The sequence below is a fragment of the Ostrinia furnacalis genome, unplaced genomic scaffold, assembly GCF_004193835.3.
Source record: "Ostrinia furnacalis isolate ACB-3 unplaced genomic scaffold, ASM419383v2 OfSCF6941, whole genome shotgun sequence".
Classification (NCBI taxonomy): domain Eukaryota; kingdom Metazoa; phylum Arthropoda; class Insecta; order Lepidoptera; family Crambidae; genus Ostrinia; species Ostrinia furnacalis.
In genome coordinates, this window is record NW_021137180.1 from 28,987 (window position 1) to 41,641 (window position 12,655).

Sequence of the window (12,655 nt, forward strand, 5' to 3'; positions counted from 1 at the left end):
TTGATATCTTTGCAAGTGTGAGGCAGTGCGTCTTGTAAGTTAGGCAGATAATGCCCTGTGACAAATAGACCGTCGGCCAGCAGAGCTCAGATTAATGATACCAAGTCCCTCGGAGGCCCCAGGAGGCGTCGTTTGTCTTAGAATCAGTTTGGATACAATCGAATAGAAAAATAAAAGGTAAATAGAGTTTTGTTTAGCACTGGAGTTCAGTCCGTTATAGAAGTTTCTAGGAAATTGGGATTTGTTAGTAAATAAGCTTTAGCCTGGAATTCACAGTCTTTATAACTAACATTGTTTTCTTTAAAGTTCAATGTAACTTCTACTTTTTCAGATGATCATGAAAGTAATTCCAGCCCACACACTTCAACCCTTTTTCACAGTATGAGAGCCTTACAACACAAAACGTTAAAATTTTCTGTTAATTTGAGTCCTTTTTAAACTTAATACTATTTGAAACTAAAACCAACCACTAACGTACGAATCTAACCTAATTAATCAGTGAAATACAACTTAGCTCATGTAATAACTTTGCACCGAACTGAACACAATACCATGATTTTAGGAAATGAGGTTTCCCATTCCATTGTACTGCATTATCCTATTACATTATTAATAACTGAACCAATAATTAACTAATTCTCAGAAGTGAACAAGAGATTAGAACCAGTTGAGCTATTAAACAGCTTCGTTTATTGATTTATGCCATTAATTACGGAATTTTCTTGGAATTTTCATTCCAGTTTCAATCAATTTCTTTCACTATAATTATAAAAAAGCTCATAAAAACTCAAAAATCTCATTTATTTTTGCAAATAGGCTTTTAAGAAGCACTTTTACCCGTCCTAGTATTAACCCTACCAGTATTTCCAGTATAGTTTAGTAACTATATTTTACAAACTGACAATTTCTAACAGCGCTAACAACACAAATTAAAAGTTAACGTCATTACAAGAACAAAAGCTAAACAAACCATACATGCAATTTAAGCTCTTCCCGCCCAAAAACCGCAGCTTAAAAAGTCGCATGCACGGCGCCCACCCGGCCGGCATCCGGATAGGAACCCGAGTGATCACGTGCGCGGAAATGGAATTTTAAATCTGCACATTGTGTTTAACGCAGTCAGCCGCAAGGTTTATGGGCTTTTTTTGCAATTTAGGTCCAGTTCTGCGAGAGATATAGAAGTAGAAAATGCGAAACGTTTTGTTTTTGGAAGGTCTATAGGCCGCGTACCGGAAAACGCAGCATGGGACGGCCACCAACAAGTGGACCGACGACATCATAAAGGTAGCGCTGGACGCAAGCCGCTACTAACCGGGCAACATGGAAAGCATTGAGGGTGGCCTATGTTTAGCAGTGGACGTGCTATGGCTGAGATGATGAAATTAATATTGAAATTCTACTTACCAATAAATAGGATTCAAACCCGTCGACGTGAGTCGTCAAAAGTCATAGAGTTATCTAAAAGCTGCTGGCTTCAAGCCGCTGTCAGTGAGCTTAGGCTGGGTTGAACCATCTTTATTTTGACTATAACAAACGTCAAAGATCTGTCAAACTCCATACAAAAAGCACCGGTTATCGTTATAGTTACGGTCAAAGTTAGGTGGTGCAACTCAGCCTTAGTGTGTAGAGTCTTAGGTCTCTAAAAATTACATTGCTTTTGTTCGATCTCAGAACTAAGTATGAAACTTATACATACCGTGAAAAAGTCTCAATTTGATTAATGGCTTGTCCTTCCAAATAAATCCCGAAGACATATTTTTTTCAAAGAGTCAGATTAATTCCAGGAACAATTATACAAAGTGATTTTTCAGATGTTTCCCGCCTGAAAATCAAATCCAGTCAGAGGCGGAGTATAATACCGTTAGAATTTCCAGAAGAACTGATTTTGTAAAGTCATTTTCTAGAAAAAAAACTTCAGTGAATAATATAATAGAACACTTGAATTTAATAAGAATGTAATATTTAAAAGCTGAAGAGTTTGTTTGAACGTGTTAATCGATTGAAAAAAATGTTTTTGTGTTGAATAGCCTATTTATTGAGGAAGGATTTAAGATAAACATTATTATAATCTCCTACAGCCAATAGGGACGAAGCAGTAAAGAAAAAATATTTTCACGCGTACCACATCGCGGGTACAGCCAGTCACTTATATGTATTGTATATTCTAATAAAACTCTATTTCAGTCAATGGTAATAAATTAAACAAATAGCATCAAGTCAAAAGATTTATCCATGAAGAACAGAGTATTAATAATAGAGCAATAACCAACGGAAGAAGCCAAGTCATGTCAATAGGAAAAAACCGGAGCCCAGACAAAAAAAAAACTCGAAGAAAGTTAAAAGAAGGATCAGAATAAAAGCTCCTTCCAAGCTAATATTCCGCTCGAGAATTTCCACTAAACTATTCGAGATTTCACAAAGCATTGACCTGAAATTATGATAACTTAACTTTTTAAAACTGGATTCTTTGCTACAGTTTAAATTATAAAACGTTCTCATTTTAAAAAAAGGATTCTAAAACCGGACTGAATACCGGTGCCGAATTTAAAAAGGCGTAATTCAGGCTCCAGGCAGAGACAAAAAGAGCAACTGAAAAAACCCTTCTACAATTTCTAGCGTCATTATCTTGGATAGATGTAATTAATTTGACGTACCCCGGGGTCAGGGCCTTAATTACAGAGCCAAATTAAGACGCCGGGGAATTATCTAAGACATTCGCACCGTCTGATGACCAGTGTGGGATTTTAAATTCTACCCTTTAAGTTTAAGGTCACTTTTGTGTCACGAGTTTGCTGAAAGGGCTAAGTGACATAAGTAAACATTTTAAGTGAGAAGTTTAAATTAATTTTGAAAAGTCACATCAACATTAAAACTTAACTTACAGTAAACATCGATTTATAGCCACAATTTGACTGAAGACACGGTAAAAATTCTGAATTTGTTCATTTTACACCGAGCGAGAAACCAGCTAGAGAAATAATAGCTAATTGGCATATACTTAAATATTCTTCTGTAAATACATCAATCCCAACTAATATTATAAATGCGAAAGTAACTCTGTCTGTCTGTCTGTCTGTCTGTCTGTCTGTCTGTCTGTCTGTCTGTTACGCTTTCCCGCTTAAACCTCGCAACCGATTTTGATGAAATTTGGCATAGAGATAGTTTGAGTCCCGGGAAAGAACATAGGATAGTTTTTATCCCGGTTTTTGAAACAGGGTCGCGCGCGATAAAGTTTTTCTGTGACAGACAAAATTCCACGCGGGCGAAGCCGCGGGCGGAAAGCTAGTTTAACATAATGGAAACACCCGTGTCCCAATAAAAACGAATAGAACTCTCGAAATCTAAACTAACGAAAAGCTCGCGCTTCGTCTATTCATCTATACTAGTATTATAAATGCGAAAGTAACTCTGTCTGTCTCTCTGTCTATCTGCCACGCTTTCACGCTTAAACCACAGAACCGATTTTGATGAAATTTGGTATAGAGATTGTTTGAGTCCCGGGAAAGGACATAGGATAGTTTTTATCCCGGTTTTTGAAACAGGGACGCGCGCTAAAGTTTTTCTGTGACAGACAAAATTCCACGCGGGCGAAGCCGCGGGCGGAAAGCTAGTAATAATATAAAGTTACAATACTGTATAGATAACTGCATTACCGTGCTTCAACCGAACATAAAATCCACCGAAGTGACGTAGCAATGTAGAAAAGTAACAACAGAGCAATTACATCATTTTAATAAAAGGTATATAGCGTCCAGAATGCACGCCTGTTTATTCACGCCCATAAAATGCATGGACGATAAATATTACATCCGGGAATGGCGGGTGTTCGTAGCGTATTCTGTAGCCAGTGGAATACAACAATCTTGCCAGCAAATACGTCCGGATTTTAGATTGGTTTTATAGCTTGCATTTTTTTTTGTCTGAGATATGTCCGCGTATTGATGAGAAGGGAACGAATGATACAGAAGACAGCAAATTCAAGGAAAATATTAGTTGGCTGTAATAGGTGCTACATTCCCACAAAAAAGTTAAGTGACATCGACTGTATTGAGCTCTTAAATAAAACAAGTTCAGAAATAGCCACTAGTTTTAATCCACCAGTAGGTGGTAGGTACCAGAAAAATACAGTACAAAACAACAAAAGAAAATTTTATACAATTATTGAGTCACCAAAATGGTATTCGCTCAGATACCTACAGTACGATGTGGATAAGGTTATACATGAATTTCTTGTGTAACTGACTGTACCTATCACAGGACGTCAACTGTAAGGGATGGAGACCCACGTCTTTGAAACAAAACCTTCACCTTTCAAACCAAAACCGCCAGGGCGTAAAACCTACCAACCCAAAATCACGCGCCAAATTTAGCGGCGCTTAGTTCCAATGAGAATGCTATGCCCGCGGAAATATTTCATTTTATCCTTTAAGGGTGTGCGTTATGAAAACAGGAGTTCTACTGTGTTTCCGGCCCATTCACAGGGCGGAAACATCGGTAAGATTTATTAAATTCGACCCGAATAGGGATGTGTTTGGGACTGTCGAATTTTAAGTAGTTGCCGGTTTTTCTTGTTTGGGGTAAAAAACTTTGTTTGGATGTTGTAGGAAAACAACGGTAACCTTTTTGATATAAGTGCATGAGAACAGTTTTGTTTATTTGCTTACTTAATTTAGATAGTTCTTTCTATAGTAGAAAGTATTTTTATTTTACGATATTTTTCGTGTAAGAGTAAGAGTTTTTTAAAACAAATAGCTCTTTTTATTTTCTATTTATTACTAGCGTGGAAACTGGTAAATTCTAATTCAAGAAATCTTTTATTCGGTCTATTATCTATTTTTATGTTTAATTTAAGTTGAGGTGGGTCTGCAATCTGGGCCTATGTAAAATATATTTGTTGATTCCGCGTGTTTATCGACAATCGATGTTATATTATACAAGCATAAGCACATCACTACGCAATGTGTTGTCGCAAATATTATAAAGAGGTAAACGAGGCTGATCGCAAGACCGGGGTTGAGGTGGGTCCGCAATCAGGGCTGTGTAATGAAATGTCTTTGATAATTTCGTGTTTGGGATTTTGTACTGCTTGATATAACACGAGGATTTCACACGTGTACATACTCGTATTTACCAACTTTTAGTAAAATATAATAAATACTATTTATTTCAAACCAGACGAAACTGACAGAGACAAAAAATTTAACGGCACAATTTAGAAAGCATAGTTACTTACTGTGTTCTTACAACTTCTTTTTATTTTTCTTTGTTCCTACTCGTAGGAATTAAATAATTTTCCAGACAGTCGTCAAGTGAATAAATATCCCACATTTATCTACATAAACTCTACTGAGACGATTTCGTATTGGATTAATTCCAACATTTAAAAAAAGCTTTCTTTTATTTAATTTGATTAATTCCAACATATAAAAAAAAGTTTTTTTAACATAATCGCACCTCATGTGCACGTTGCCTTATCTTTTGGACTCTACGAGTCCAAGTGCTTTTAGACAATCATTTTATACAACAGTACACAAATACATGTTCAGTCTTGAATACTTTAACATAATATTTTATACGTTATTTAAAGCCTTTGATATAAACGTACATAATCCAAAACAAAAAACCTTTTTACTTTAATAATTTCATGCATTTCCATGACATACTCGTACTCGTATATTATTCTGCGGCAACAAAATTAAATACAAGTACTCTTCAAGCACCGAGAATACTGGCAGTCAAAAACAACTACAAAACCTACAATCGCCTGTTTAATTCAGAAGCCCTATTTAACGCATAACGGGCAGGGTTCGTCCATTAATGCGTCATTAACGAAAATTTAATGGGAACGAGCAGCCAAAAGTTGAACACTGTTATACGACTAATCAAAATTCAACTATGCTAATTTCAAAACGGAAACACTATTAAACTCACTCTGTTCGCGCTTTTCACCGCTTTCAGGACACATAGGATTATTTAATTATGCGTCCCCCACTATTATACGTTGTGGGACACTCGGGATTGAAGGATGGCAAGCATAGTACACAAAGGACAAAGACTTTTGTGTGCAAACGAAAGCATAGCATCGCAGCTTATAGGTTCGCAAAAAAAAGTATACCAATTCCCACAGGTGGAGGCTGGTGGAGCGTTTGCCCGGGCCCATTCTTTGGAGGGCCGCTCTCGGTACTTCTCTGATCAACAGAGCTGACTGAGCAGCGGCATGGAGCAGACCGTAACACACTACGGAGGTCCTTTTGTACCAGGGCCACGTGGCGGAGCTGTGGACGAATGTCCGAGCTATCTCGAGGCTCCGTTTCTTTGAGCTCTGGTGGACACCATCGGGTTTTAGTGGGTAGGCCCCGCCTTTAGTGAGCTGGCTGGGAGAGTCCCATAACCCACTGGCCGTCCCCATCGACCAGTGGGTATGCGAAAAGCATTTGCTGACGTTAAAAGAATAAAAAAAAAGGTACTATCGACAGCACTATCACGAGTACACATTTTGTAGAAGCTAAGATATTGCTCAATAAGTTTTTGACAAGTGTGTCAACAATTAGCACTGGTATAGGTATACTAGTAGTAGGTACATACTTATAGCTTGGCTTTCTTCGTTGTTTCTAAGTAAAATTTGTTTTACTTTGATCAACATAATAACGTTTTAAAATCTCTATTTAAGCAGCTAACAAGAATTGAGAGTATCAGTGAAGATGTGGGCGATCATGCATGTTGCATGAAGATTTACATAATCTATCTAGTTTGCGGTAATAAACAAACTTATCGGCATACAGCGTCTTCTTACTGACTTCTTAGTTTCGGATTTTCAGCTTCTTTCTATAAATATCAATAATAGTTAAAGTACCGAATAGTTTATGTTAAGTTGAGTTCCGTAACTCAAAAAAAATATTTCACTGTCCATACTGATCACCTATCTTTAACGATTTTTACTTAACAACGAACAAAAGTATTAAATTGTATGTTGCCGTCATAGTTTCATGCAAAAGACATCCACTGCTGGACAAAGACTTTCTCAAAGGGTTTCCACATTGACTGTTCCGGAACTGTCTGGTGTAGAATATAAAAAGAAAAATAAAAACAATAATGACTTAAGGCGAGAGTGAATAAGCACTTACAGGGCAGATAATATGTACCACCATCCTAGACTGCATCTCACTTAACACCAGGCGCGATTGCAGTCAAATACCTGCCTTGTTATGCATAAAAAAAGACTACTATTAAAAAAATAAATGTAGCTTGCAGTAATATTTGTTTTACAATCTCTACATCCGTATGTGAGTCACGTGACCTGCCCATTTAGCATGAAAGTAATTCAATCATATTATGACCACTGAAATGATAAAATGGCGCACAATCAACCTACCACCAGCTATTAAGCTATTTCAGAATACAATGCGTGGTAGTATTTTAAATTAAGCCTTTCTATTATTAGTCACGAATGTTATTTATGGACATAAAAACTAATACAAAGTAAAACACTCTTTCAAAATACATGTAAAGAAATACTTACTGTCTAGGCAAAATGAAACTTGTTGATAGACGTACCATCAGAGTATGCACGTCGTATATGCGGGTATTGAGGTGCCGTTCCGGCATTGAGAACGCTGCTCATCGTGGTTCCCCTTTTGGATTCGGCTCTGGGATGCTCGAACGATTTTTGGTGGCTGCGAGGAACTGCCATGACATTGAGATTTTTCGTCTTTTTCCCTGATGAGTGCCCTGCAAATAGGCAAATAGGTAAAATATTTGTTACCACTGTGCTTGCGGGATTGTCGACACTTAACCAACAAGTCACTTACCATTAGTTCACGGCTTCTGGGTGTTGGAGTTCATCCATCCGTCTGTCTGTATTTATTTATTTTTTAACACAGTAGACATAAACACATATTTATTATAGGTACATTGTGTAAAGTGAAAACATTCTGTCTGTGCGTGCGTGGCTGATTTACGTGGCAAACGTGAACAATTAATTACAAAACGTGAACGTCAGGTCAGGTGACTTTTTCTTGTTACTTTTTTTTTTCTCTTCTTTCACGGTCCGTCACCTGACTCTTTGGCCGCATTCATATTTAATTATTTATTTTTTTTAATGTGAATTTTTAAATTATTTTTGACATGTTTACTTGAAATTAATTGTTTTTTTTTATCGTTAATTTTTATTCTTATTATAATTTTTATTTTATTGTGAATTTTAATTTTTTAATTTTTTTTTTCTTCTTCTTGACATGTTTATTTGAAATTAGTAATTGCATTGTTTTTCGTTAATTTTATTGTAATTGTTATTGTAATTTTATTTTAATGTGAATTTTTAATTGATTTTTAATTGATTTGAGTTTATATATATATTTTTTTTTAATTTATTACATTCTTTTTGCCCCTGCGTACAAGGTATAGATGACCCACGCTGAACTGTCCCGCCAAACTCAATGACAGGGGGGCGCTACCATCTTTCAACTATATGGTTTCCAAACATGGCAAAAATCTGAACCAGCGATCCGGTATTGACGGTGGCGCCCCACTGTCAATGTCATCGACAGGACAGTCCAGTATTTTGGAACTATACCCACTGAAAACCAGTGTCTTGGCACTTGGCAGTAAAATGTCAACTGTCAAGATGATACTGAGTGGGTAACCTTTTTGGCAACATTTCTTTTTTCTTTTTTCTCTTTTCTCTTAATTGTCTTTGTACTTTTTTTTATAATTGTATTTTTATATTGCCCTTTGCATGGACCTATAAAAAAAGTCGGACGGATTCTCATCAACAAAATACTGTGACATTAGGATACACCAGCTTGCCTGTACGTACAGGCCGGCACGCACACATTCACACCCTGATACACCACTTCGAGTGCAAACTTCACACAGTTGACACATTTAAGCAGCGAAAAAACAACACGAATACGACATGTCTTGTGTGATAAAATTGTGTAAAAACCGTTCTGTTCGAACAAACAAAAATTAAGGAATCACATTTCACAAGCAAAATAATAATCCAATCACTTATTTCCCGACATCAAAATATTGAAATTAATTGAAATCAAACGTCATTCACACGAAAAAATAATACGTCAAACACCAGTGTTCTCAGTTATTTACGTGGGAAAATTTCCCGAAATATGGGATATTAATAATAATTTTAGGACTTTTTAGTTATTTATTACGCATACTATGGAAATAAAATAATTTATCATAATAATTGTGTTTTAATGGGATATATTTTCATAGGCAAATTTGATCCTTCCGAAAAATGTGGAACTGCGAAATTCAAATTTTCTTACATTGATTGCAAGTCAGTGTCAGGTTGTATGTTAAAAAAAATCTATCAGAGATAATAATAATATGTTGATGATGCATCAGGTTGTATGTTAAAAAAAATCTATCAGAGATAATAATAATATGTTGATGATGCATAAGATTATGATTATAATGTACACAAGATTCGTAATTTGTAACTGCGTGAATCATTTTTGATCAACATTATATACATACCCTGACACACTGACTTGCAAACAATGTAAGAAAATTTGCACATAGAAAATTTCGCGCCTACCTCAACGCATTCACCTTTCATCCTTTTAAAATGGCACGGAATAATTCTGTCTACATTTCCAAGTAACATCTGCCGATCTATGTTTTTCTTAAAATAAATGGGTAAAATGTTTTGGCTAACATGGCATCCCTAAATTCACTCACACAATAGACAAACGCCAAAATTTTGCGTCACAGTTTTGTTGTAGCGCGAGTTCCGTCCGCCTTTTTTTATAGGTCCATGGCCCTTTGTTTCTTTGTTGTTTTGTTGTCAAATAAATAATTTTTCTTTCTTTCTTTCTTTCAATACGTTGATAGGCGATATTAAATAAAGTTCATCAATGTTTTGAACAACTTTTAACTAATGTAATTATTTTGAGTTATTATGAAATCATGAATACTTATGTCAAATCTACGTAAGCAATTTGATTTATTGAACTAGATTGACGACAAAATTGGTTTGCCTTTTCTCTTAAAAAATGATTTTAATGTAATTATTTTGAGTTATTATGCAATCATGAAAACCTATGTCAAGTCTAGGTAAGCAATTTTATTTATTGAATTTGTCGACGACAAAAAAGTTGATTTGCCTTTTAAAAAATGATCTTAATAAACTATGTTCTTAATTAAACCATTGTGATAATGACGATTAATATTTATATCAAAATTGTCAGAAATTATAGTCAAGCGTTTATACAAGTACTAAATTCCATGTAGTCATTTTCATACTACAATCCAAGCTGCTACAGTGCTACGGTGTCGCTGCTACAGCAATCCAGTTGACGCTACGAAATTCTGTAGCACTATAGCTACGACTTCCGTACTCTGCTACGAGTATAGCAATCCAGTAGACGCTACGAGATTGTGTACGTTGTACGTCGTAGTTCTTTGTAATACTACTTGTGTACCTACTATGAACTTCCTTTCTTCTTTCAATATAGATAGGTAATTCAATAATTATTTGTTCTTTGAATATAATTTCAGTTAGCTAGAGACCTTTGGCTTAATTGTTTATTTTTTAATTGTGTTTAATACTGTATCTCATGTTGATAGCCCAATAAAATAAATAAATAAATATACATAATCTAAATAGTATTACAATTAGATTTTGAATCAAACATAAATTAAAATTGAAACTTCTGATGTTCAATTTCAAACAAAATATAAGGTAAACTTATTTATTCTATTTTAAACCTTATTCAATTGGCATATGTTACAATTTAAGCTTATTACTCTACGCGGACTCCGGGGAATGCACGGTAGCATTTCATGCCAATATCCACGTAATCCACGTAAGGTAACATTATAATGGAATTTCAAAATAAATCAACAAAATTTTATGATGACGAATGCAAAATAGTTTTGATTTTACGATTTGGAATCCGACATAAATAATTCACTTTGAAATATTTCAAATATTTTAAATCATTGATATGATGCAAATAACGTTTTGGAGTGAATCCGACTTCGTTTGCTATTCGGCCTATTTACAATGTTGATATTTTGCTGTTTTAAAATATTTCACTGCACATCGTCATAAATATTTACGGACAAATCGATGTTAGCTTTTTATCATTGTAATGAACCGGCCAAAAAATTCATTGTAAAACTATACAATGCAACGTTCTATATGCATTTAGTTGCCAATGTATGAATTGTGATTACGGAATTAAAAAAGATCATAGTTTTATTTATTTTTGGTACCTCCCAGCATAAAAATGTTTCTTAGTTAGGGACTAGATATAACTTTAAAATATAACTGACTCGAGATCCAAGGAACGCGGGTTCGAACCCCACCGCATGCTGCTGTACTATTGTGGTGAACGCACTCGTAACACTAGTAATTTAACTTAGTAACGGGACATCTATTATATAAAAGAAAGTCGTGTTAGTTACTCCACTTATAACTCAAGAACGGCTGAACTGATTTAGCTGAAAATTGTCAGGGAGGTAGTTTAGAGCCAGGAGAAGGACATAGGATACTTTTTATCCCGTTCGAAACAAAAAAAGTCTGCTTATTTATTGCCATTAAGGCGGAACAAAGTTCGCCGGGTCAGCTAGTCTATATATATAAAAGAAAGTCGTGTTAGTTACTTCGCTTATAACTCGAGAACGGCTGAACCGATTTAGCTGAAAATTTTCAGGGAGGTAGTTTAGAGCCAGGAGAAGGACATAGGATACTTTTTATCCCGTTCGAAACAAAAAAAAGTCTGCTTATTTATTGCCATTAAGGCGGAACAAAGTTCGCCGGGTCAGCTAGTCTATATATATGTTACGGCTAAAGATAGGTGTGAACATAATCTTAAGATTAGCCGGCTAAACTTAAGTTTATCTCTGACGAGGTGTTAATGTTAGTTTCTTCTATCTTTAGCCGGCTAAACTTAAGTGTAACCGCAGGCCCTTGGCTAAAAATGTAGAAGGAAATGAAAAAGGAAACAATGTAATAAAGTTTACTATTTTGACACGAAAACTATATTAAAAAATAATCACTATTCATTCATTACACATACTTTTATCTACCTATGTAGGTAGGTATTCAAAATTACAATTATTACAATAAGAAAATATTAATTATTTAAAACAATATCTACCTAATCATTAAAGTAAAATAATATGGAACCATTTGGTCATTACAGAATCTTCTGTAGGTATTTAAAATTACAAAATAAACCTGCGCGCGCGTTGTCTCCCCACCGCCCCCTCAAGCCCTCCGCCGGCCTGGCGCGCCCATCGAATACATTTTTAGCCGTTTCGTTTTGGCTAATGTGCACATTAGCCGGTTAAAGATGGAATATCACGACGCAAACTAACATGGTATCGAACTTTAGCTGCTTCTCGAAGATAAACTTAAGTTTAGCCGGGTAATCTTAAGTTTATGTTCACAACTATCTTTAGCCGTAACATATATAAAAGAAAGTCGTGTTAGTTACTTCGCTTATAACTCGAGAACGGCTGAACCGATTTAGCTGAAAATTGTCAGGGAGGTGGAGGAGGATTGTAGATACTGAAACAAAACAGTTACATAACAGTACCTAAATTGTTTTTCCATCCACTCCGCGTTTCGGAGTTGAAGTGTAGCTTACACTTCGACCTGTTTGCAAACATCACTCTCACCTGA

At 35.5% G+C, this 12,655-nt stretch overlaps 1 long non-coding RNA gene across 1 annotated transcript; it reads right to left on the reverse strand.

The window, feature by feature from the left end:
* Window positions 1-7,669: 7,669 nt before the first annotated feature.
* On the reverse strand, window positions 7,670-8,082 carry LOC114363008 (uncharacterized). The gene is made up of 2 exons (XR_003656746.1): window positions 7,809-8,082; window positions 7,670-7,728 (listed from the first exon to the last, which is right to left on the reverse strand). It is a non-coding gene; the product is annotated as an uncharacterized LOC114363008 (long non-coding RNA).
* Between the last annotated feature and the right edge of the window lie 4,573 nt (window positions 8,083-12,655).